Raw genomic sequence first — 22749 nt, forward strand, 5'->3', positions numbered from 1 at the left:
CACCAACCCTGGGTCAAGCTACCAAAGAGTGAGCACAGGTTATTTGGGGGTTTGCTTACCCTGACTTGGATTGTGGTTGCTGCCTGACAAGGGTTTACACCCCAGTCAACCAGTCACCCATTTTCTAACAGAAATACATTCTCCTTAGTACAATGTTTTCAAATATATTATCTCTTCTAGTCATTGGTGGGGGAGTGGGACAGGAAGAAGCAAAGTGGAATTTCTTGTGATAATAACGACCTATAGAAATGACTGAATTGATGATAATTGTAAATCTCCAAAGCAGGACTCATCTCCTGACATTACATTCATTAATTCCATGCAAACGTTTGTAAGAAAGTAAAATGAACAGATGCAGGAAGCTGGGCATGAGAACGAATTAAAAAGAACTAGTTGTACTGGCGGAAATGACAAAAACATTTACATTTTGTGAAAGCATAAGTGCAAAACTGAGCCATCATAACAAATATATGTTCAACATAGTAAAAGAATCAAATGAATACACATTTTCTTGCATATTTTTCTCCTCAAAGGCCAAGACTCATTTAATGTGAACTCAGAAATATATAAAAATAAAGACATTTTTTGCAAACTCTCCCAATTTCCGCCATGCACAATATTGCTCATCCTGCTTTCAATGAACAAATCAGTGCTTAATGGAAGTTTTTGTCTTTGTTTGCACCAATTAACAATGCAGTTGAGAACAATATTTTTTTCAGTGAAAGTCCAGGACAATGCTCGTTGTAGAAGGGCTCATCTGGTAAACCTATGTGGGTCATATGTTAGTATTGTAGACACAAAGGTGTTCGATTGTGCGGTTATAACAAACAGACTAAGGATAGAATGGGCCTGCGAATGACATAGTATTGTTACCAAACTATGATTACTCCAAAGAAGGCAGTGGTTGAATGGTCATGAATATTATAGTATTTTAAAGCTAAGCAGATGTTATTTCTCTAATTGGAGGCCAAGAATTGATCACACTTGGACCTCAATATTTCTGGAGTACTCCCGATTCGAATGAAAACTTTGGTCCGTGCCCGAATATAGGGCAGCATGTACGAAACATAGGTTTTGCGACTCGCAATTTGTGAGTCGCAAAACCTTATTTTCAACAGTGTCAATGACACTGTTTGATATTCACAAGGGGGTCGCAAATGCCCTACCTCGTGAATATTTATGAGGTAGGTCGCAATTTGTGACCCCTTTGGGAATGGCCGCCCTCACAGGGATGGTGGCCTGCTGGAAACAGCAGACCACCATGTCTGTGACTGATTTTAAATAAAGCAGTTTTTTTTTAACTGCAGCCCTTTTTTCCTTAAAGGAAAACGAGATGCATTTCAAAAACTAAAAAATGAAAAGTTTTCTTTTCATTTTTTCAGAGCAGGCAGTGGTCCATTAGCGATCACAATACAATCATACATGGGACTGCGACTCGCAATTAGGAAGGGAAAACCCCTTCCAAATTGCGACTCGGAAACCCTTTTTGCGATTCGGTAATTAGTTAACTGAATCGCAAAAATGGGTCTGAACATCCCAAAGTGCATTTTGCACATCGCAAACGGACCGATTCGCTGTTAGCGATGTGCAAAATGCTACATACAGTAGCCCATAGTTTACTGTTACAGTTTACTATTGCTTGAAATTTACTTTTCACTAGACATATTTACTAGTGCCCGCTGTGGAGGCTTTATTAGGGATAGGATAGACGTGCAAATTGCAAAACGTTTTTGCCCTGAATTTGTTTCAGACCTATTGTTTTCCGAACCAGGTTACAAAGTACTTTCTTTTTAATTCCGATATAGTGTGTGTGTCTGTGCGCGCGTGTGTGCGCATTTGCGTGCACACGCGTATGTGTATTTTGACGCATCACCACGTTTACAGTAAACCTGGGAATGCATCAAAAGCCTACCCTACACCAGAGGTGGAGTAAAGGTGACACAATAGGGAGAAATATCTTTATTTCTTCCCATTTTTTTATCTTTTTATGTGTGCTGTATTCTGCACCAAACACCTCTTTGAGCAGGAGGGTCTCAATTCCTGCACAAAAACTATCATCCCCACAATGTAGGCCTGTGTTGGCACATGGCAGCCCACTGTGCACCAGCGCGGTGGGGGGGGGACAGTAATGCGCTGCATGTTGTAGATACAGCACATTTCTGCCCTTTTCTGGTGGCGCAGGGCAGCGCAAAAAAGCACTTGCTGTGCCGACCTGCACCACGGGCCTTGTAAATATGGCCCTGAATTTACTCAGTCACACCTGTAACGAGGCTGTAGTTCCGGTTTTACAAGGAAACGCGACGTATTGAGCCCTGCTGGTATCCCCGCCACGTGAATGAGCTCGCGCAGCTCCGGCATTCCCATGTCTTCTACATGCTCAATCTGACCTATTAAGCATGTCCCCCGAGGAGTCAATGTCTTACTTTTTCCTGACATCTGGAGCCGCTCAGCGCTAGGCATTGCCATAGGCTCTTGTGGCTAATTACCACATAAGTGTACATTTCCAGCTCTCGGCTGAAGTGCTATCGACATTGTGGGATCTTGTATCACACGACTTTTGCTAAATTGAGTATCTTCATGTGAATGATTTAGATAGACTTTGGAACAGCGCAGTTCATTCTGGGCTGTTCTTTTAAGCCGGTGTGTGCTGTGCTGCTGTCTGGGAGAGTGAAGGGATATTCTTGCCTCACCTTAGAGTTGTATTGTGAGTGCACCGTACTTATGCCTGATAGTCCACTCCCCCTCAGTTACCGATATCAAGCCATCAGTAACTCTGGTTGAGTGGAGTTACTTACTGGGTATTACAGTTTGGATCCCTAAGAGCCCCTTTTGGAAAGATGAATTACTGGGGGCATCAGTATTTTTGGGCCCAGTACCCCAGTTAGTACTCATTCACCCCAGTATTTCATGAGGAGACTCCTTCTGCTCTTATTTGCTGGAATGTTCGTGTAAGATGCCCTGGAGCAGGGGTGTCCCACATGATTTTTAAGCCCGATGGAGGTAGTATTTTCGTTACCGTTCCTACTGGCATTAAGAGGACGCCTGTTAAGTGGCCCTTAGTTGTGTCTTGGAATGTTCCACAACACACACGATTTTACCCCATGTGCTTGTCAGTTTAGATGTATTTGTCCTGCTTAGGGCAGACGTGGAAAATCACGTGCTAAGCACCGAGGCCTCTTTATTGGTTCCACAGAAATCTCGGTGTCCTAATATTGTTTCTGGAAATACCAATACCGCCGGGATTCGTAATTTTAGAATGCAGAATTACCACTGACGCAAAAGTCACCTCATAATTTTGCTGAGCTGATGGTGTCACTAACCTAAGGGCTGTGAAATATTCAGCCTGGAAAAAGTGGCTAAGGCTTCCAGGTGCATATGCATTTACGCATAAAGATCACATGGCTGCCTGACCCTGACCTGGTGAGGGTCTGTCAGGCTCACTTTTTCTTCAGCTTAACAGAGACTCATCATACTTTGAAAAAGGGGTGGGGCGGAGCCTCTGTGCCAATGGTGATGATCCACCTCTGTCTCACCATTACCTATACAGGCTGCAACATACTTTGCATGATTTGCTTCACCAGGATGTCCTAGCCACAGATTTTTTTGTTCAGAAAGTGGTCATGTGGTGGCGGTCCAATAATTTTGTAATATACCGTGCACATTCAGATGAAACAGGGAACATAACTAACCACAGCAATGTTGAGGTTTCCAGATTTTGAATCTTAAATTAGGTGTAATAAAAAATGACTTGTACCTAATTAATTCACCCTCAATATAAAAAAGTGTTTGTTTCTTCCTAGCAAAGAAGACTGTGTTGTCTAAATCCAACAAACTCCAATGTACTGAAACTGCATACCTGTTGATCGGTTAAAATAAGTTATTGGGCATTGAGATGAAGTCAGAGGTTGAGGAGAAGCTCATTGATTTTGTGATTATCAATGCTATTGATCCATGTTCCAAAATATTAGACAAACATATCAATGACCAACTCTAGACATTTCTCGAGGATAACTACATCCTTTGTCCTACCCAGATGGGTTTTAGACCTCTACACAGCACTGAATCTGCCTTGATTGCCATTATGGAAGAGGCCAGGAAGCGTATGGATCAGGGGGACATGACAGCGTTTGTACTCCTTGATCTCAGTGCTGCTTTTGACACAGTAGATCATCATTTGCTGTGACAGAGGATGAAGAAGATTGGAATTGAGTACGGAGCATTAAGCTGGCTCTCTTCGTTCCTGAAGGGCAGAACATTTCAGGTTCTTGACCGGTCCTATCTCTCCAGCAGGTTTAAACGCAACTTTGGTGTGCCACAGGGCTCTTCCCTCAGCCCCACGTTATTTAATATATATTTGGCCCCCTTGGCCAAAATTGTGGAACCATTTGGATTTTCATTGGTTTCTTATACAGATGATACCGAGCTAGTGGTCTCCTTTTCCACTAATTAAGGCCCTGATCGACTCCCACTATCTCTTTGTTTACCGGCGGTGACAAGCTGGATGAATGAAAGCAGGCTCCAGTTAAATGGAGACAAATCTGAAGTAATGGTATTGGGACACTGTCCTCCGCTGGGCAGGATTTCCATGCTGCCCAATTCCCTGGGGGAGCTGCCTTCTCCTAAGAATTATAGAAAAAGTCTAGGAGTATGGCTAGATCCCCAACTTACCCTGGAACATCAAGCGAAAAAAATCCCTGCTACTTGCTTTGGTCTAATGAGGCTCCTGAGGAAGGTTTTTGCAAGACTCCCGTTTCTGGCAAAAAGACTTATCATCCAGGCGCTCATCATTTCTCGATTGGACTATGGTAATGGATTATTTCATGGTTCCCCTAAATATGTCTAAAATAAACTACAAGTGTTTCAAAATGCCGCTGCCCACCTTCTCTTGGAAATACCTAGGTATGCTTCGGTTAAAAACGCCATTTCTTCACTTCATTGGCTCCCAGTGGGACAGCGTATAGTGTTTAAAACCCTATGCTGTATCGTTAGGTCACTACACAACAGAGGTCCTCCCTTTCTAAAGACCCTTGCATCTTCCTATACACCTATTAGATACCTATTAGATATCTTAGGTCTGGATCAGCAGCACTGGCCACTATACCCAGAATTAAAAAATCTAGATGGGGAGGTTCCACAATGGCCTATCTAAATTGTGGAATTCCCTCCCCTGTAGCCTTCGGCAAACCAGTCATGAACTCAATTTCCGGAAAGCACTCAAAACTTGGTTGTTTTAGCATCTTCCACTCTTTAATCATAATTATAGAGATTGTCCTATAGCGCTTGGAAGCAATAGGGTAGCCATGCGCTATATTAGCATCTTCACATAACATAACATGAATTAAAACTATGATTTTGAACCTTCGTGTCTGCACCGATGAAGGTATAATTAGACAATAATTATGTGCTGCAAGATACCCCTGTGAGACAAAAAGGCAGGAGCTTCTGACATTGCTAGATGCTTTCTGAGAGTCCATGAGCTATTCTTCCTCACAATAGGCCCACAGAGTCGTCCCATTTAAAAATACTGTATTTTTCATGAGTTCTCTACATTATTGTTTTTTTTGTGGTGAAGAAACACTCGCCTTTTGCTCAAACGTATAGCTTTCAGAGTCTTTGATATAATTTAATAGCATTAAAATTCGTTCTGTGTAAAGTGTTTGCCTGTGATTGTGTGTGAGGTGTTACAGCAGCCCTATTTATTTTTACCAAGTTGTGCGTTCAGGTGAGGTGGTAATCGTGTCAGATATACCACACCTTTTGAAGTGTGCTGGTTAACAATTATGTGGTTATTTACTGAGTGTGGCACAGGCGCTTGCGCTGTTGTACGCTATTTTGTATTGCACCTGCATGCTTTTATAATGGTCAGTTATATGGTAGTTCAGGTGGCGATTTTGCCCACTCGAATTACTGTAACTCGATTTATATTTGACTTCCAATTAGTTTTCTCAACTGGCACCAACTCATTCGGAACAGTGCTGCAAAATTGTTACAATTCGGAGGATGTATTTTCTTGTTTTAGCTTTACAAATGCATGCCATAAAATAAAACATAACACAAGTAACTTAACACAACATTTAAAATCAAACTTGGGCTTATGCATTCTAAAGGTCAACTCGTAATACATAATGTGACACTCGTCAATCTATAATATTTCCTTTCTAACCAGGCTAGCAAATTGCATGAGTTTATGTCAAATACACAATAGCTCTAACCAAAATATTAGGACAGTGCTAAAATAGCTTAGAAGGCATTGGGCAAAAGTTGGAGTAAGCCCTATCTCTTTCTCACACAAACAGTTCCCGTGGGGACAAAAATGACCAATGCAGGCCACGCAATTAGGCATGAGTTGACTCAACATTTACAATTTCAGCCAACCATATAGGTTTTAGCAAATCATACTGTGGGACATGCTCGCACATTCGACAATATGAAATACTGCTGCTGTAGCTGAGATATCGGCTTGCTTTGTCAATTCGATTTTTATATTAACTGACCCAACACTAGAAAGACTGTTGAAGTACCACAAAATTAACACGTACATTATTTAAAAGGAAAAAAGGGGAGGGAATTGTGCAACTATGCAATTGAGCTATCCGGAGGAACCAAGCTTATAAAAATCAACGATAACGCCCCTCAATGAAAACTATACACTTGTGTACCAGATTGGGTGAGTTGATATGAAGCTCGAGTTTTGTAAAACTCCAGTGTACATAAACTAATGTGATAGGCACCTATCTGATGTTAAAAATGCTTTCAGGTATTGCCCTTGTAAGGGTGAATACAGTTAGTTTCACGGACAGGCGCTCTTCGCTTGTGGTGCCTCTGCTTCTGGTAGCTAATGCAATGTGCAAATTTGCAAATGTCCTATTACTTACCGGTAATCTTCATTACTCCTGGTCCTGTTGTTCTCATCCCATTCCTCACAAAGTGGAGATTGTCTATCTCCTTGACAGAAAAAAAACACAAGGAATATTGGGTCCCTTACTCCCTCTCCCCCAGGTAGTACTTGAGCATGCTTACCAAGCATTCCTCCGGTACTACCAAGCCATGACAGAAGGCAGGCAATCTGGGAGGGAAGGTGGGGTGTGAGGAATGGGGCAAGGACAACAGGACCAGGAGTAATGAAGATTACCAGTATGTAACAGGGCATTACTTCCCAGCCCCTCTAGTCCTCTTCCCATTCCTCACAAAGTTGAGTTTACCCAAGCCACCCAAAACTGGCCTTCTGAACAACGAGTCATTCCAGAAACAGAACATAAAAAGGGAGCACACACCAATCATGCCGTGCCCGAGAAGTGATTTATTCATCAGAGAAAACAACAAACAAGTCAAGAACAGACTTCCCTGAGAACCCCCCTACCAAAATTAGGCTCATCACTCAAGACAAATTACAACCGATAATGTCTGAGAAAAGTATTCACAGAATCCCAGGTAGCTGCCCTGCAAATCTCCCTAACGGACACCCCAGAGAGCTCAGCCCAGGAGGCCCCAACAACTCTGGGGAACCGACCCTGAACTCCCACTGAAGGATCCACTCCCGATATAGAAAGCACAAGCTCAATAGTCTGCTTGATCCCCCTGCTGAGAGAAACACCATTGGCCTGCTCCCTTTTAGCAGCCACCCCAAAAGAGACAAAAAGAGACTCAGACTTACGAAAAGGCTGTGTATGGACCAGATACAACTGCAAGGCCTGTTTGACATCCAATAACGACCAATCCAGGTCAGAGGTTTCTCCTTTTCTCTCCACCAAGGCTGGCAGCAGGAGTTCATGACAGCAATGGAACTGGGAAGGAACTTTCAGCACGAAGGAAGAGTCCAATCACAACACAATCCCATCCTCACTAAAGGACAGAAAAGGTTCCCTGGCCATAAGGGCACTCAACTCCCCAAGACACCTTGCGGAAGTCACCACCACCAAAAAACACCACCTTAAAGTGACAAATTTAATGTCAACAGTCTCAAAGGGCTCAAAAGGGGGTAGAGCCAAAGCCCTCAAGAACAAAGGCAAGTCCCACAAAGGAAAGCCAGGCTTCTGGGCTGGCCGCTGCAAGGAAAAACTACACAGCATCTGAACCACCAAACCACCAACTCATCCACATCCTACAGTTTTCCCCAAGGAGAATGGAATGCCTTAATAGCCACCTACTGGGTGCGCAAAGTAGGCACAGCCAAAACGTTTCTCAGACCCCTCCCACAAAAACTGTGCACTCAAGCAGTGAAACCCCAAATGACTCACACCACTTCCAGAAATTACACCAATGGCCATTAAACGACTGAAGTGTCGCCTGCTTCCTAGACCTTTGTACTGCCACCGCTAAATGTCTGGAGAGCCCCTTATGTTGCCATCCCCTCGTCTCAACTTCCACACTGACAGGTGGAGACACCTGAGATCCAGAGAGAGGAAAGATCTGAGAGGAAATGGAGAAGATGGGATTAACCAAGGACTTCCGATCATCATCCCTCTGAGAGCAGGGAACCACGATCTCCGTGGCCAAAAGGGAGTCACCACAATCACCATCTGGGTCTCACCCTGTAAACACAAAAAGCAGGCGATTGGGCCAGGGAATCGTGAAAGCATCCACCACCCTCCCAAGCCCCCACCTGATGAAATCAGGCACAAAACCTGGGAACATGGGCATTGTGGCTGGAAGCAAAGAGATCCAGGAAGGGAACACCAAACCTCATGCACACCTGACAAAACACTTCCTCTGAGAGAGATAACTCTTATAATGGAGGAAAACAATGACTAAGTGCATCGGCCACCTTGTTGTCTACTCTCCACACATAAACTTCCTTCAGAGAAAGAAGATATGTCCTCCAGATTATCCCCCCACCCCAGGGAAGTGGTATTTGTGGTTAGAACCAGTGGAGGGGCAGGTTGCAAAGGCACTCCCCCCCCCCCCCGGAAGAGATTGTCCAGAATTGTCCACAACCTCAGGTCTCTCAGAATGGCAGGAGATACTGGAACAAAAAGGTGAAAGTCTTCCGATCAAGGATCCCAGAAAGCCAACAGATGGATCTACAATGACCTGAGGTGTGATTGAGCCCAGGGCACCGTGAACACTGCAGCTGCCATGAAGCCCAAAAGGCGAACCCGGGACCTCAGAGGTATCCAACACTGCCAGAGCCAGGGACTGCAAAGTCTTCGCCCTGGGGGAGGGAGGGAGGGGTAGAAACACCCTGGTGAAGTCTGTACAGAACCGGGCCCTTATGAAAATCAAGTCCTCTGATGGAAGCAAGTGACACTTGTCCCAGTCGATCAAAAACCCATGGACTGAAGGGTAGAAAACACTGTCTGTAAATCCCTGAGAAGATCCCTCCACAAGGGTGCATGCAGGAGACAATCATAGGGATAAAGATGACAACCCTGGAGACGAAAGGAGGCAACCAGTGGTGCCACCACCTTGGTGAATGGTCGTGGTGCAGAGCGGAGACTGAAAGGCAATATTGTAAAATGGTAATGGATGGACAGTATACTGTAAATTGGTAACGGATGGACAGTATCTCAGAAACTGCTGTGAAGACGGATGGACCTGCACATGATAATAAGCATCCTGGAGATCCACATGACGGACAAATGTATTCAGGGCCTTGAAATCCAAGTCCAAGCGAACCCCATTGTCACCTTTGCCACCGGAAAAATGATTGAGTAAGTACCCCTGACCTACTTCCAGTGGGGGAACCACATGCACTGCCTGCTTCTGTAACAGAGAAAGAATGCCTTGATGGAAGGCCTCTTGCTGGTCTGAAAGAGAGGGCTACGGGGTTGGACGAACCCCAGAGGATGGAGGATTGCCCCCAAAGTCCATCTACTAGCCTGACCGAGCAATGTCCAACACCCAAGCATCTGAAGCAGATGACATCCAGGCTGGAAGAAACTGTTGAAGATGTCCTCTGACCACCATATCCTGCACTTCCAACATACAGTCAGGAATGCAGTTTGGGCGGTGGGGACTTGCTTTCAGTTCCCAACCCTTCTGAACTGGAAATCTCCCATGACATCTCACAAACTGCCTCCTAGGCAGCTGACACAGAGGAGACTTGCATTTAGAGAAAGGCCTGTCCCCATGCCCCTATTTCAGAGAGGAAGAATGTTTCTCTTCCTTGAAAAAGTTATGCAAGCGAGTTTCCAGTTCCGGACCAAACAAAAGTGAACCCTGAAATGGCAAATTCAGCACAGAACCTTTCTGGGCAGCATCAGTCCTCCAATCTCGTAAGACTAGAGAAACACAAGCCCCTTCCACCAGAGCAGATGATCTAACGACATCAAAGGAAATGTCAGACAAAAAATCCACTTGCTGCTCAATTAACTCCAGAATCCCTAGAACAGTCCGAGGATTCATCCATGGCTTTATACAAAGTCTTAAGATCGGAGATCAGGGATTGAGCCACATAAGTCCCATAAATTCCAGTCTAAAGGGCCAGATGAGCCCCTGAATACACCTTCCTAAGGGATCCATCTACCTTCTTGTCCACTGGATCCCGAAGGACTGCGTCCTCTGCCAAAGAAGTGTGCCCTACCAAGCTGGCCACAAAGGAGTTCACCAGAATAGAGTCCGGTAAGTCCACTTGCATATTATGCAAAGGGTAAAGCTTAGCCATAAATCAGTGCAACAAAATCTTATCTGGATCCCTCCATTCCGGCTGCATCACCTCCCGAATACAGGAATTAACTTGGACGTCCATAGGGGTAGAACTCTGAAACTGGCGCAAAAGCACAGACGAAGAAGTCTCTGGAACATCCTCATCCTGAAACCCATTATTACATTTGACATGGCAAACCAGCCCCGACACTTGATCCTTGGAAATATACTTGCCAGTCAGTTCCTCCAGAGCAGGACCATTCTCCTCAGAATTAGATGAAGACGACATAACCATACGAGAAACCTTTCCTTCATCCACCATTTCCAATAAAGTCTTCTTAATGAGGGGCTTTAGGCGAGCCTCCTCCACCCCTTGCCTGGAAATCTGTGAAGGGGAGCGAAAATGAGGAGGGGAGGATGAACAAGAGGAGGAAGAGGACATCTACAAGTGCCTCTGTTGATGGGAGTGCTTCCCCATTGCATACAGCACTCCCCCAGGCCCCTCCTAGAGGAAACCCACAGCAACAGGCAAACAAAGACAAGAAAGCTGCAGCCAAGCGGTACTCACCCCCGGGGTCACAGCTCCTGAAATAGCCCGCCAAAGCCATCCCAAACCGGCTCTGGTGAAGGTCAGGCAGCGTGCCCGCACACCTGCCCACAAATGTCAAGAGCAACAGGAAGTCAGGCAAGCCCCAGGCTTCCTGCTTCCTCTACTGCAAAAACATCCCACAGGAACAGAGAGACAAGCATTTGAGACACTGAAAGAGAGCCCACACAGGAACTCGGCTTAATCACACAGCTGCTCCACAAACGACTCCCCCTGCAGGCCCAGCCAGCCAAGGGACACACAGCTGACCCTCTACCAACCCGGCAGGCCAAGGGCCACACAGCCAAACCTAAGCAAGCCCAGCAGGCTGAGGGATGCTGCGGTAGAGGAAAGACTCCAGTAATCTAGATTCAGCAGGAGCTGCTCCCTTGGGTTCATTCTATTGGAAGATAGAAAAAAACAGAAGGAACGTTGGGTAAATTCGCTTAAGTACTACCTGGGGGAGTGGGATGAGGTAAGGGATGTATCAATTCTCGCCTTCTTTTTTTCTGTCATGGAGATAGACAATCTCCACTTTGTGAGGAATGGGACAAGGACTAGAGAGACCAGGAGGTAATACAAAGTGCTTCTTTCAAAATCTATACATGAAAACCATTAGCAGCTACTCAGTTGATATGACAAGTTCCTCCTATCTCTTCTGCTAATGTAGTGATGTGGATGTGCAAATTAGCTAATAAAAGTGCAATTTATCAAATACAAAAATGTTTTAAATATTAAACCTCCACAACCAACTATGGTAAGATCATCAATGCTGCTTGTTCAGCTCGTTTAAATGGTACTGGAATGCTACCTAAAGGAACTAAGTAGAACTCCCATGAGCTAAGTTCAGGGGTCCTAAAATGCATGTAGGAGGGAGATCAGCAAAAACATCAATCTCTCCTCTTTTGCCATAATACTAGACCGAGGCCAAAATACAAAGAAGTTCATTCATGGGAGTTAATTCTAGTAACATTCTAGGTTGCATAGATTTAAGAAGCCACCAAAAAGAAGAATCAGAATCACATCAGAATCAGATTGGAGGCATATGGACAGTGCAGGTTGGAGTGCCTTATTATATATTATATGTATATAAATACTGCTTCTTTGCTTGCAAGGACTTGGTGCAAAGTAGCATAAAGTGCAGTAAAGTTTTGTTTCCTCCTTCATTACAACTACAGGTGACTAATACCTTGGCTCTGTTGGTCCAGTTTTTGTTAAAGTTCTTGACCTGTAATGTGTCTAGCCTAAAGCCTACTCACAAACAGTTCTACAAAATAACTGGTCTCTCCATTGTTCAAATTGGGTGATGGGTTTTATAGCCAGAAAGTGGGTCACGAGTTTACCCCCTGATGTGATCTCATCCAAGTCCAATATTTGCCTTTCGTTAATTGAATGCCTGAGGGAGTCATTAACTTTGAATTAGTCCAGAAAGCTGCACAACCTAATGCCATTAGGATACTTGCGATGTGCCTGAGCCAAGGCAACTTTTTTGTGCTGCTGTTTGTCCATATTTCACACATGGCTTTTAGATAGAATGCCATCTGTGGGGTTGTCACAATTTGTAGCCAGTACAGGATTGGTTGAAGTGCTAGCATTGTCTAGATGGTCTTCAAGCTCAGATCCATCCTGAGTGCAGCCATGAAAGTCCTAAACGAAGTAGGCTACGTCAAAAATCTATTTTCAGCCTTCCCAAGATCAGTCCTCTTTTTGAACCCACAGAGTTCTGCCCTTGTAAGTCAGGAAACAGCATTTACACTACAACACGACAGTTACCACTTGTTACATATACATTGCAGCCAGTACAATGCAGGTGCTGACAGAACACATAACCTTTGCCATGCATGTTTTTACAATGACCACACCACTATCATGCATGCCTTGACAATGGATTTCATTGTAAAGGCATGAATGGTAAAGTCATATGCGTGGTAAAGGTTTTGCTTGTAAAGGTAAGTATTTTGCAGGTAAGTATTAAGTGTTTATATATATATATATATATATATATATATATATATATATATATATATATATATATAGATATACATATATATATATATATATATATATGTATATCTATATATATATATATAGATATATATATAGATATATCTAAAAAAATATCTATATATATCTATATCTATATATATATATATATATATATATATATATATATATATATATATATCTATATATATAAACACTTAACCTACATAGAACCTTAGGGCACGAGTTATAGTTACTTTAAGTAACTCTAACTATAACTGGTGAATTTCTATGGTTTTTACATTTAAAATGTGAACTATAACGTCCTGTAACACCTTTGGTTTATGTATGGGGGAAAAATCTTTTTCAACACAATTATCCTGTGGCACGACATTTTCATGAGATGCACCAAGGTGATGAAAGATTACTAAGCTATTCGGTGTGTGATCAGATCAAACCAAATTCGAGAGGCGGGGACAGACAAAAAATGCTACGGATTCTTGAATCCAAATATATTATTAAGTTCATGACTCTTTCTCCTAATGGTTTGAATCTAAGTGAAGAAATGAATATTCATCTTGGAAGTTAAATAGTTATGTATGGAGGTTCTTCTTTTACATGAGTGGTCATTAGAAACCAGCTGAGGGTTGTTTTGGTATTGTATAAGTAATGTCACATTGGTTGATTGGGGGCTTTGTTGGACTCTATATACACATCTGGGTGGGTGACTAAAAGAATTGGAAATTGAGATTATATTGGGCAGAAAATCATTTGAATTTATAATCAGTATGGAGACCTAAGAATGTATTCCAAATATCCAAATATTTGAATTTAACAAGCTTTTTCAAATAATACGAAACAGTAATTAACACTGTATAGGTGACGAACATTTAAGTGTAATCTGATTGGGATTATATGCTTTTAAATATGCAATCTAAACAAAAACTATTGCATAGGTGATGAATGATTAATTGTAATCTGATGGGGATTATATGCTTTCGAGTATGCGATCTAGACAAAAAAACATTATATAACCTATTGCAAGATGGCACCCACTGTTTCCTTAACTTTTGTATATACTATGTGATATTGAGTCCTTCTTTTATGTTTATGTGTGTATTTAATTGTGTTGAAAAAGATTTTCCCCCCATCCGTGAACAAGGCTACGGCTGAAACGCGTTGGGAGGAAGACCCTTTCTGTTCGGTTAATATATATTTTTTTGCAACTGATCTTTTGTGTCTTGACTTTTCTTTAATTTGAGAAGAAAATACTTGTAATATATTTATGGAATCCCCGTTCCCATGTCAAGACGTTGGAACCTCGATATTTCGGGAAACCTTTGTTGGAATATATATATATATATATATATATATATATACATATATATATATATATATATATATATATATATATATATATATATATATATATATATATATATATATGTGTTTGTGGATATGGGTTTTTGGGTGGCAAGGTTTTTTTTTAGGGTTTAGGGTGGGTATGTGGTTTTGGGTGATAAGGTTTTTTTTTAGGTTGTAGGGTGGGTATGGGTTTTTGGGCAGTAAGGGATTTTCTTAGGGTTTAGGGTGGGTGTGGGTGTGGCTTTTTGGGTGGTAAGGTTTTTGAGGATTTAGAGTGGGTTTGGGCTTTTTATTTGACAACTGATGTTTTAGGGTTTAGGATGGGTATTGTTTTTTGGGTGGCAAGAGTTTTCTTACAGCTTAGGATGGGTATGGGTTTTTGGGTGTTAAGAGATTTTTAGGGTTTAGGGTGGGTATGGGTTTTTGGGTGGTAAGGGTTTTTAAGGTTTTAGGTCAGGTATGGATTTCGGTTAGTAAGGGTTCTTTAGGGTCTATGGTGGGTATGGGTTTCTGGTTGGTAAGGTGATTTCAGGACTTAGGGTGGGTATGGGTTTTTGGGTGGTAAGGAGACTTTTTAGGGTTTAGGGTGGAGATGGGTTTTGGTTGGCAAATGTTTTTAGGGTTTAGGATGGGCATGGGTTTTTGGGTGGTAATGGTTTTTTTTAGGGTTTAGGATGGCTATGAGGTTTAGTTACTTAAGGTAACTCTAACTATAACTAGTGAATTTTTAGGGGTTTGCAAGGGTTTTTTTAGAGTTGAAGGGGGGTATTGGGTTTAGGGTGGTAAGAGTTTTTTTTTATGGGGAAGGGTGAGTATGGGTTTTTGGTCAGTAAGCATTTTTTTTAGGGTTTAGAGTGGGTATGGGCTTTTGGGTGTTAAGGTTGTTTTAGGATTTCGAGTGGGTATGGGTTTTGGTTGGCAAGTGATTTTTTAGGGTTTAGAGTGGGTATGGGTTTTTGGGTGGTAATGGCTTTTTTAAGGTTTATGGTGGGTATGGGTTTTTGGGTGGCAAGGATTTTTGTTGGGGTTTAGGGGGGGATGGGTTTTGGGTGGCAAGGGTTTTTTAGGGTTTAGGTTGGATATGGGATTTTGGGTGTTAAGGGTTTTTTTAGAGTTTAGGGTGAATATGAATTTTTGGGTGGTAAGGGTTTTTTTGGGTTTAAGGTGGGTTTTTGGTTTGTAGGGGTCCTTGTTGGGTTTAGGGAGGGTATGTGTTTTGTAAATCGTAAAAGGATATATATATCTACATATATCTATATATATATATCTGTATCTATCTATCTATATATATATATATATATATATATATATATATATATATATTTACAAAGTAAGACTCAGCACAAATATATATCAAGTTATAGAAGAGGAGGAGTTTCCTTAAATGTCTTTACATCCTTATATTGCATCCTGTGAAAGCAATATTCAGTCAATCACATCCTTCTTTCTTATGATTGATTTTTATTGATTCAATTTGTATTTATCCATATGTGACTTCATATACAATGAAAAGATCATAGACAACGTGTTTCGACCATAAGGACTTCTTCAGGGCTAAACAAGTATACAAATCTGAATAATCAATAATTTAATATTACAAATAAAATAACAAAAGTCATAAAAAAACATTTTCAATTAAACCTTAAAAACCTTCAAAATTATACCTTCAATAGATCTAATAGTTGACAAATTCTCCTGTCACATTTTAATTTATTTCCAAATTTTATATGTATTGGAAATCACCCACATATGTGTATCAATTCCAATAATTGGATATTCTCAACTGTTGATGTATATTATTATGACCCAGAGACAGATGAGCCATTGTAAAAATAATCTAACTCTCGTAATAAATAAATTCAAACTGACCCAAAGGACAGCATCCTAAGTCAGTAATAAATGATAATTTCTCTATTCATTATCCATATCTTCCATTTTAACAACAATATCCTGACTCCACATGATGACATTAATATCAAAATCTGAAATATCTTCTTACAATCAGGACATGCCATTTTCTGCCCAATGTCCAAAAATATTACAGACAAGTACCCATTGGCATAACTTTAAAAAATGCCAATCCCCATGCTGAAATATGTATTTTATATTTATGGCACGTTCAATATAGATGTTAATTTATAGAATAACAGCACACGCCATAAAAGCATATTCAAAACATTACATAAATCATTTCCAGATCAAAATTCTAGGCCGAGCATTTACAGCGCAACAACCATAGTTGTTAAAACCACCCTCAAAGAACATATAGGCATGCTACTGAGACCATATCGATCTGAGTTACATTTGTCTCATTTTATAAGAGCTTGAGCATGTTGTACTTGATCTATAAATATTGAAAAGCTCTTTTTATCTATAAAAGAACAAACTGTTATAAAAGTTATAATTCTTAAATGTGAGACATCATAGATGGACTCCTACTTCACAAATCCGACAGGACATTCTTCTGATCACAATACCTTACGGCGACAGAGAAGCAAAGCAAAGAAGAGTAAAAAAATTAAAAGAGGACATGAAGCAGCTAGAGAAGGAAATTAAGGAACTGAATCTTCCAGAGGCCACACAGAAGAATTATGAAATTAAAAAAAAAGAATTATCGTGTTATCAACAATAATTAAAAGACAAAAAAATAAAGAAAATGAATCGTGATGACAATGACTATGGGAGAGGACGTATTTTCACCTTTGCAAGAATATATGATGACATTAATGTCAAGACGAGATCCACATTGATTGATCGCTCCAGACAGACCAGTACATCTTCGAGTAGTATCTCTGTGTCATCTTATGATAGCGATTCAGGAGAAGGAACAAGATACAATGGTATAACTGGTACTAAGTTGAGTTTTTTATGAGAGGTACAAAGATACAGGCTAGGCAACCAAAGGAAAGTGGTCCAAAAAAAGGATACAGGTCCAGGAGAGGAGGAACGGAACACAAAAGTAGGAGTACAGACAAGACAACAAGCAAAGAGCTCAAGAGGAGGGAACAATTAGAAACAGGTGTTAGAAATATTGGCTTGCCTAATGAGGAGACAAATGAAGGAAATGGAAATAATGAAATTAATACGATCACAAATCTCAAGATTATTAACTTATCCTCAAGGGTCCTAAGTAAAGAGGAAAGTATTGTTTTGAGTAAAGGCTTAGGGTATTGTGCCAGTGAAAAATTTAATTTTGTTGATTTACACATAGATGTGTTTAAGTTTGTAAGAAACCTTAAATTAAAAAAGTTTTTTGACGAGCATCCTACTAAGTCAGTATTTATTAAGTCCTCCAGAAACTTCGAATTTGACGATTGCAGACTTAAGTGAAATACATACGATTGCCACTTTAGACAATGAGGGAGAAGCAGTAGATCTTTTTCAGGTGGTGAGTGATCTTAATTTCCAAGAGAAATTAAGTACACAAATTCGTTTCAAATTACCATCCAAATTTATGCCCCCAAGCACTCAGGATAGTGTTATTGATGAATTCCACCGTAGGGTGACTAAAGATTTATATAAAATTGAGGACTTACATTTTAAGAATGGGAATTGTAGGCATACTTTCAATTTAACACTTAAAGAAAAAGGAATTCTAACCAATTTGAAAAATGACCAAAATCTAGTTATACGTGAGGATGATATATTAATATTGTACTTATGAATAAGGAAGATTACCTGAAAGAAATCGAAAGGCAACTCTCTGACAATACTTGTTATGAGAAATTGGATGGTAATCCAACTATGGAGATACTAAGAGCAATCAATGCCAAACTTTTGGATTGGCATGAGTGTTGCTTGCTCACTGATGATGAGTACAAATATCTGAAGATATGTCATCCTAGATTTCCTTGTATATATATTCTCCCTAAAATTCATAAATCTGGTGTTTTTCCACCAAGAAGACCGATCATTTCTAGCAATGATCTGAATATGTAGATAGTTATCTACAACCGTTAGTCAAAAATTTACCAGCATATTTAAGAGACAGCAAGGATTTGCTGAACAAATTGGAGGACTTTCCATGGGATAATAAGGATTTGATGTTTGTAACTATGGATTTGGAAAGCTTATATACGTGCATTCGGACAGAATGCGGTTTAGAAGCATTAAAACATTTTCTCTTTAAACGTAATGTGAGTCTCCTGGAACATACTCACATGTTGTTGGACATGGCCAGGATGATTCTGACCAACAATGCGTTCTTACATAATACAACGTGGTTCTTGGAGAAACAAAGGACTGCTATGGGCTCCAGGTTTGCTCCATCGCATGCTAACCTTTTTATGGGTTTGTTTGAGGTAGAGCATGCCTGGGGTCGCCAAGCACATCAATGGATGAAAATATCCTTTTTTTATGGTTGCTATATAGATGACATTTTCATTATACTGATCTCCTGGTTTATCATCCTTTCATGAATACAAATAGATTCAATGCGAAATTGACTTTGAAATATGATAGACAAACCATTTGGTTTCTAGACCTACAGCTCTATGTGAACAATAATGCCATTCAGAGTGATATTTTTTAGAAGACCTACAGCTTGTAATAGTGTGTCACATGCCACTAGTGCACATCCAAGAAAGACAATTGGATCAATACCATATGGTGAAATGGTGAGGGCCAGACGCAATTGTAGCCAAGAGGAACAGTATGAAAGGAGATTACTGGCCATAGACCTAGAATTTCACAATAGAGGTCATGATGAAAGTGTCCTTAAAAGGGCCAAAAAAAAATTAAGGGACTAGACAGAAAACATATTCTGAAAGAAGATCACAAAAAGAATGAAAATAAAAACAGGTACAGTGATAAAAAAAAATGGGATATATGTTTTGTCACGATTTACAATCTATACAGCAATCATATTTTTTATGTATTAAAGAAAAACTGGCAGATTCTGAATTCTCTAACACTGTCGGAAGGAGTTTTACCCAAAAAGCCAAAAATAGTGTATCGCAAGGACAAGACACTAAAAGATATTCTATGTCCTAGTTATGTAAAAGATAACAAGAGTAAATTGGAAGTGAAGACATGGTTGCCAGCTAGACCATTAGGCTTCTATAGTTTGTGCTCTGTGCAAGCTCAGAGCTTGAATCTTGAAATGTGCCCAAAGTTTGTCAGTACTCTCAGTCTTTGCTTTTGCTGTGCCAGTCTTATGCCTGAAATAGATACGAGTGAATGTTAGTAGCTCTCCTTTCCCCCACTCATGCCCTCTGAGAAAGAGTCAATGTAGAAAAAGGGTCTAATTTGTTAATTCTTTGCTCTTAGATCACCTTGAATCACATCAGGTCACATATTTTGTTAAGTTGTCAAAGAAGACTGACGGATGTCTGTAAAGTAATCTCATAGGATGCCCTTTCTGTGCAAAAAGAATACAGACTCAGCAGGCAAGCCACCATAGTTTTACCGCTTTTTAGGGTTGGCATTAGCCAAGACCTTTTGATTTTACTAAAATTGTATGTATAATATACTTACTTAGAGGGGATTTCAACCACCTCTCTTCATCCATTGGTCTGTTGTTGTGTCATCATATTTTGCTCAGCCTACTGCAGCCATTGATTAACTTCACTTTGCTCTTTCACGCTGCGCTTATTAACACACAAGGTAGTTCCCTTTGGTGCAACTGTTTATTTTTTTACCTTATTATTACTTTAGTGTGAGCCAAGGCCACATTCCTACTCTTTATCAGTTCCTGTCTTTTATAAATATTGTTGTAAATTCCTTTTGATGTGCCCTTTGTTTATCTGACTGCTGGTATTTAACAGCATTACTGATTGCATCCATTTGAAATTAATCTGTATCAATTTACTCTCTTTTTTCTATGCATGCAGTACACAAATCGAAGGCTTCATTATCATACATAAAAATTCATAAGTGGGCAATTCTTCAGAACACTTTAATTCTGGGCTCAATTTCACCAATGGTTCTTTAATAAATTTGCCCAGGAAATAAATCTGCCTTTATTTAATTTTATTTGCAGCAGTTGTAGCATTTTTTGTATGTCTTTCTCTCTTTCTTTCTTTCTGTTTTCATTTCTTTCTTTCTTTCTTTTTTCTTACCATACATTTTCTTTCTATCTTTCCTTCAATTTTTTCAGTTTCCTTCCTTTTTTTCCATCTGTCTTGCCTTCTTTGCTTTTTCCCCTTCTTTCCCTCTTGTTTTTTTCCTCCTTTCCTGTTTTTTTCCTTTTTTCCTTCTTTCCATCCTTTCTTTTTTTGTTTCTTCTTTCTTCCCTCTTTTCCTTCCCTTGTTTCTTTTTCTCTTTTTGTTCTTTATGTCTTTCATGCCACCTATCCTTCCTTTATTTCCTTCTTTCTTTCCATCTTTCCTCCCTTCTTTCTTTCCATCTTTCTTGTCAACTATCCTATTTTTTCATTTTCTGTTCAAATTCTTTCTTTCTGTCCATCTTTCCTTTATTTCTTTCCTTCTTTCTTTCTATCGATCCCGCCTTTTTTTCTTTATATCTTTCTTGCCGTATTTCCTTATTTCATTCTGCCTTTCCTTCCTTATTTCATCCACCTTTTATGCCTGTTTTCTTTCTTCTGTCCTTTCTTTTCCTTCATTCTCGCTTTCCCTTCTTTCCTTCTTTCATTCCTTTCTTTTTTCTTTCTTTCTTTCCTTCCTTCTTTCATTCTTCCCTTCCTTCCTCCTTTCTGTCTTTCTATCTATTCCTTCATTCTTGCTTATCTTCTTTCTTTCATTTTTTCTTGATTTCTTGTCTTATTTCTTGTTTTCTTTCCTGCTTTCTTCATTTCCTTTTTTGTCCGATCTTCCTTCTTTCTTCCCTATTTTCCGTCGTTCTTTCTTTTTTACAAGTAAGTAGCTGGTAGCCAATGGCAGAATGATTGCCTTTTTTAATTGGGTGTCAGTCAAGACCTTTTGAATTTACGAAAATTATGTGTTTGATATGGTTAATGTGGATTTTGTCCTATTCTTCATCCATTTGCCAATGAATGTCATTCACACTTTTCTACAACCCACTCAAGCATGCATCAAGGGGCAGTGTGTCAGGCCACTTAAGCAATGGGCTGACTTCACTATGAATTAAAGCATGCTGTCCTTTCGTAATGAGAACATCCACACACATAGTAATTCCCTTGAGTTCCAAGGAGTCCTATAATAAATGTGTACCTTCTTGAAACAAAAATAATCTTTGCCTGTACTCAGTTTTCTTTAGATTGGCAAACACCCAGAAACCTCCCGAGCAATAAAGTTTTGCAAAGACCAAGATAAAACAGGCATTGCCAAAGGGCTGGCGGACACTGCCAGACCTATTGGATTGAATAATGCTTGTTAGTGCTTGTGTGGACTTTCGTGTGCAACCGGCGTGATCCGATATTTTCAATGGTAATATTTTCAATAGTGAAGTGATGCAGTCTGAGTAACTTCAAAATGGTTAATATATATTCACACGCCAAATGTTCCTTTTTGACAAAATTGTCTGGCCACTTTATTATTGATCTAAGTGGACAACTCATAATGGATGGGGGGCTTAAAAATGTTGTTACTGGGAGAAATACGCAAAGGTAGCTGTGAAGTGAATGGAGTCATAATCTACAGGATTTCACTGGTGTTTCTTTTTGTGTGTATCTTCCTTCTGTTCCCATAGCAGTACACATAGATTTAAATATCATGTATGAATATATATATGTAATTGAATCTCAGCAGAAAATACGATCTTCTGTAAGTATTTTAAAGAGGGTAGGAATTTTCCAGTTGCTCTCTGGAAAAAAACAACATCTAAGTAAATGTTAACAATTTCAACCCAGATTACTAGTTTCCTGGTGCTGCCAGGAAGCAAACGCCACATGTGCAATTCCTGCCATGCAGTAAAATACCTCTAGTGCTGTGCAATTATGAATTAACCCCTCAGAATGGAGAATAACAATGTGGGCACTCAGTTACAGGTCAGTATTATGTGTTATTCTCCATTCTGAGGGTTTAACGCACACCTGCTCTGAGCAGGTGCTAAATGTTTGAGTGAGCTCTTGGGTGAATTGGGGTTAGGAGAGGAGGAGGGTAGGAGAAGGGTAATAGGAGTTTTGGCAGTGGAAGCACTGCATGCTCCTTCCACCCCTTCGCCATAGAAGAAGAGTGGGTGGGGCCAGGTTCCCAGTCCTTGCTGCTATTGCAGCTGAAGGCAGAAGCTATTTTACCAGTCGGAATTTGTAGTTGGTAAAATGAGGTCTGGGATCCCTGCACCAGGGAAAAACAAGACTGGGAACCTGGGT

The 22749-nt window shown here is 40.4% G+C and overlaps 1 protein-coding gene across 2 annotated transcripts in view; it reads left to right on the forward strand.

Moving 5' to 3' along the window:
• GRM1 (glutamate metabotropic receptor 1) overlaps positions 1-22749 on the forward strand; it is a 2296169-nt gene that overhangs the window by 581941 nt on the left and 1691479 nt on the right. The gene's annotated exons all lie outside the window — the stretch shown is intronic.

The sequence above is a fragment of the Pleurodeles waltl genome, chromosome 5 (genome assembly GCF_031143425.1).
Source record: "Pleurodeles waltl isolate 20211129_DDA chromosome 5, aPleWal1.hap1.20221129, whole genome shotgun sequence".
Classification (NCBI taxonomy): domain Eukaryota; kingdom Metazoa; phylum Chordata; class Amphibia; order Caudata; family Salamandridae; genus Pleurodeles; species Pleurodeles waltl.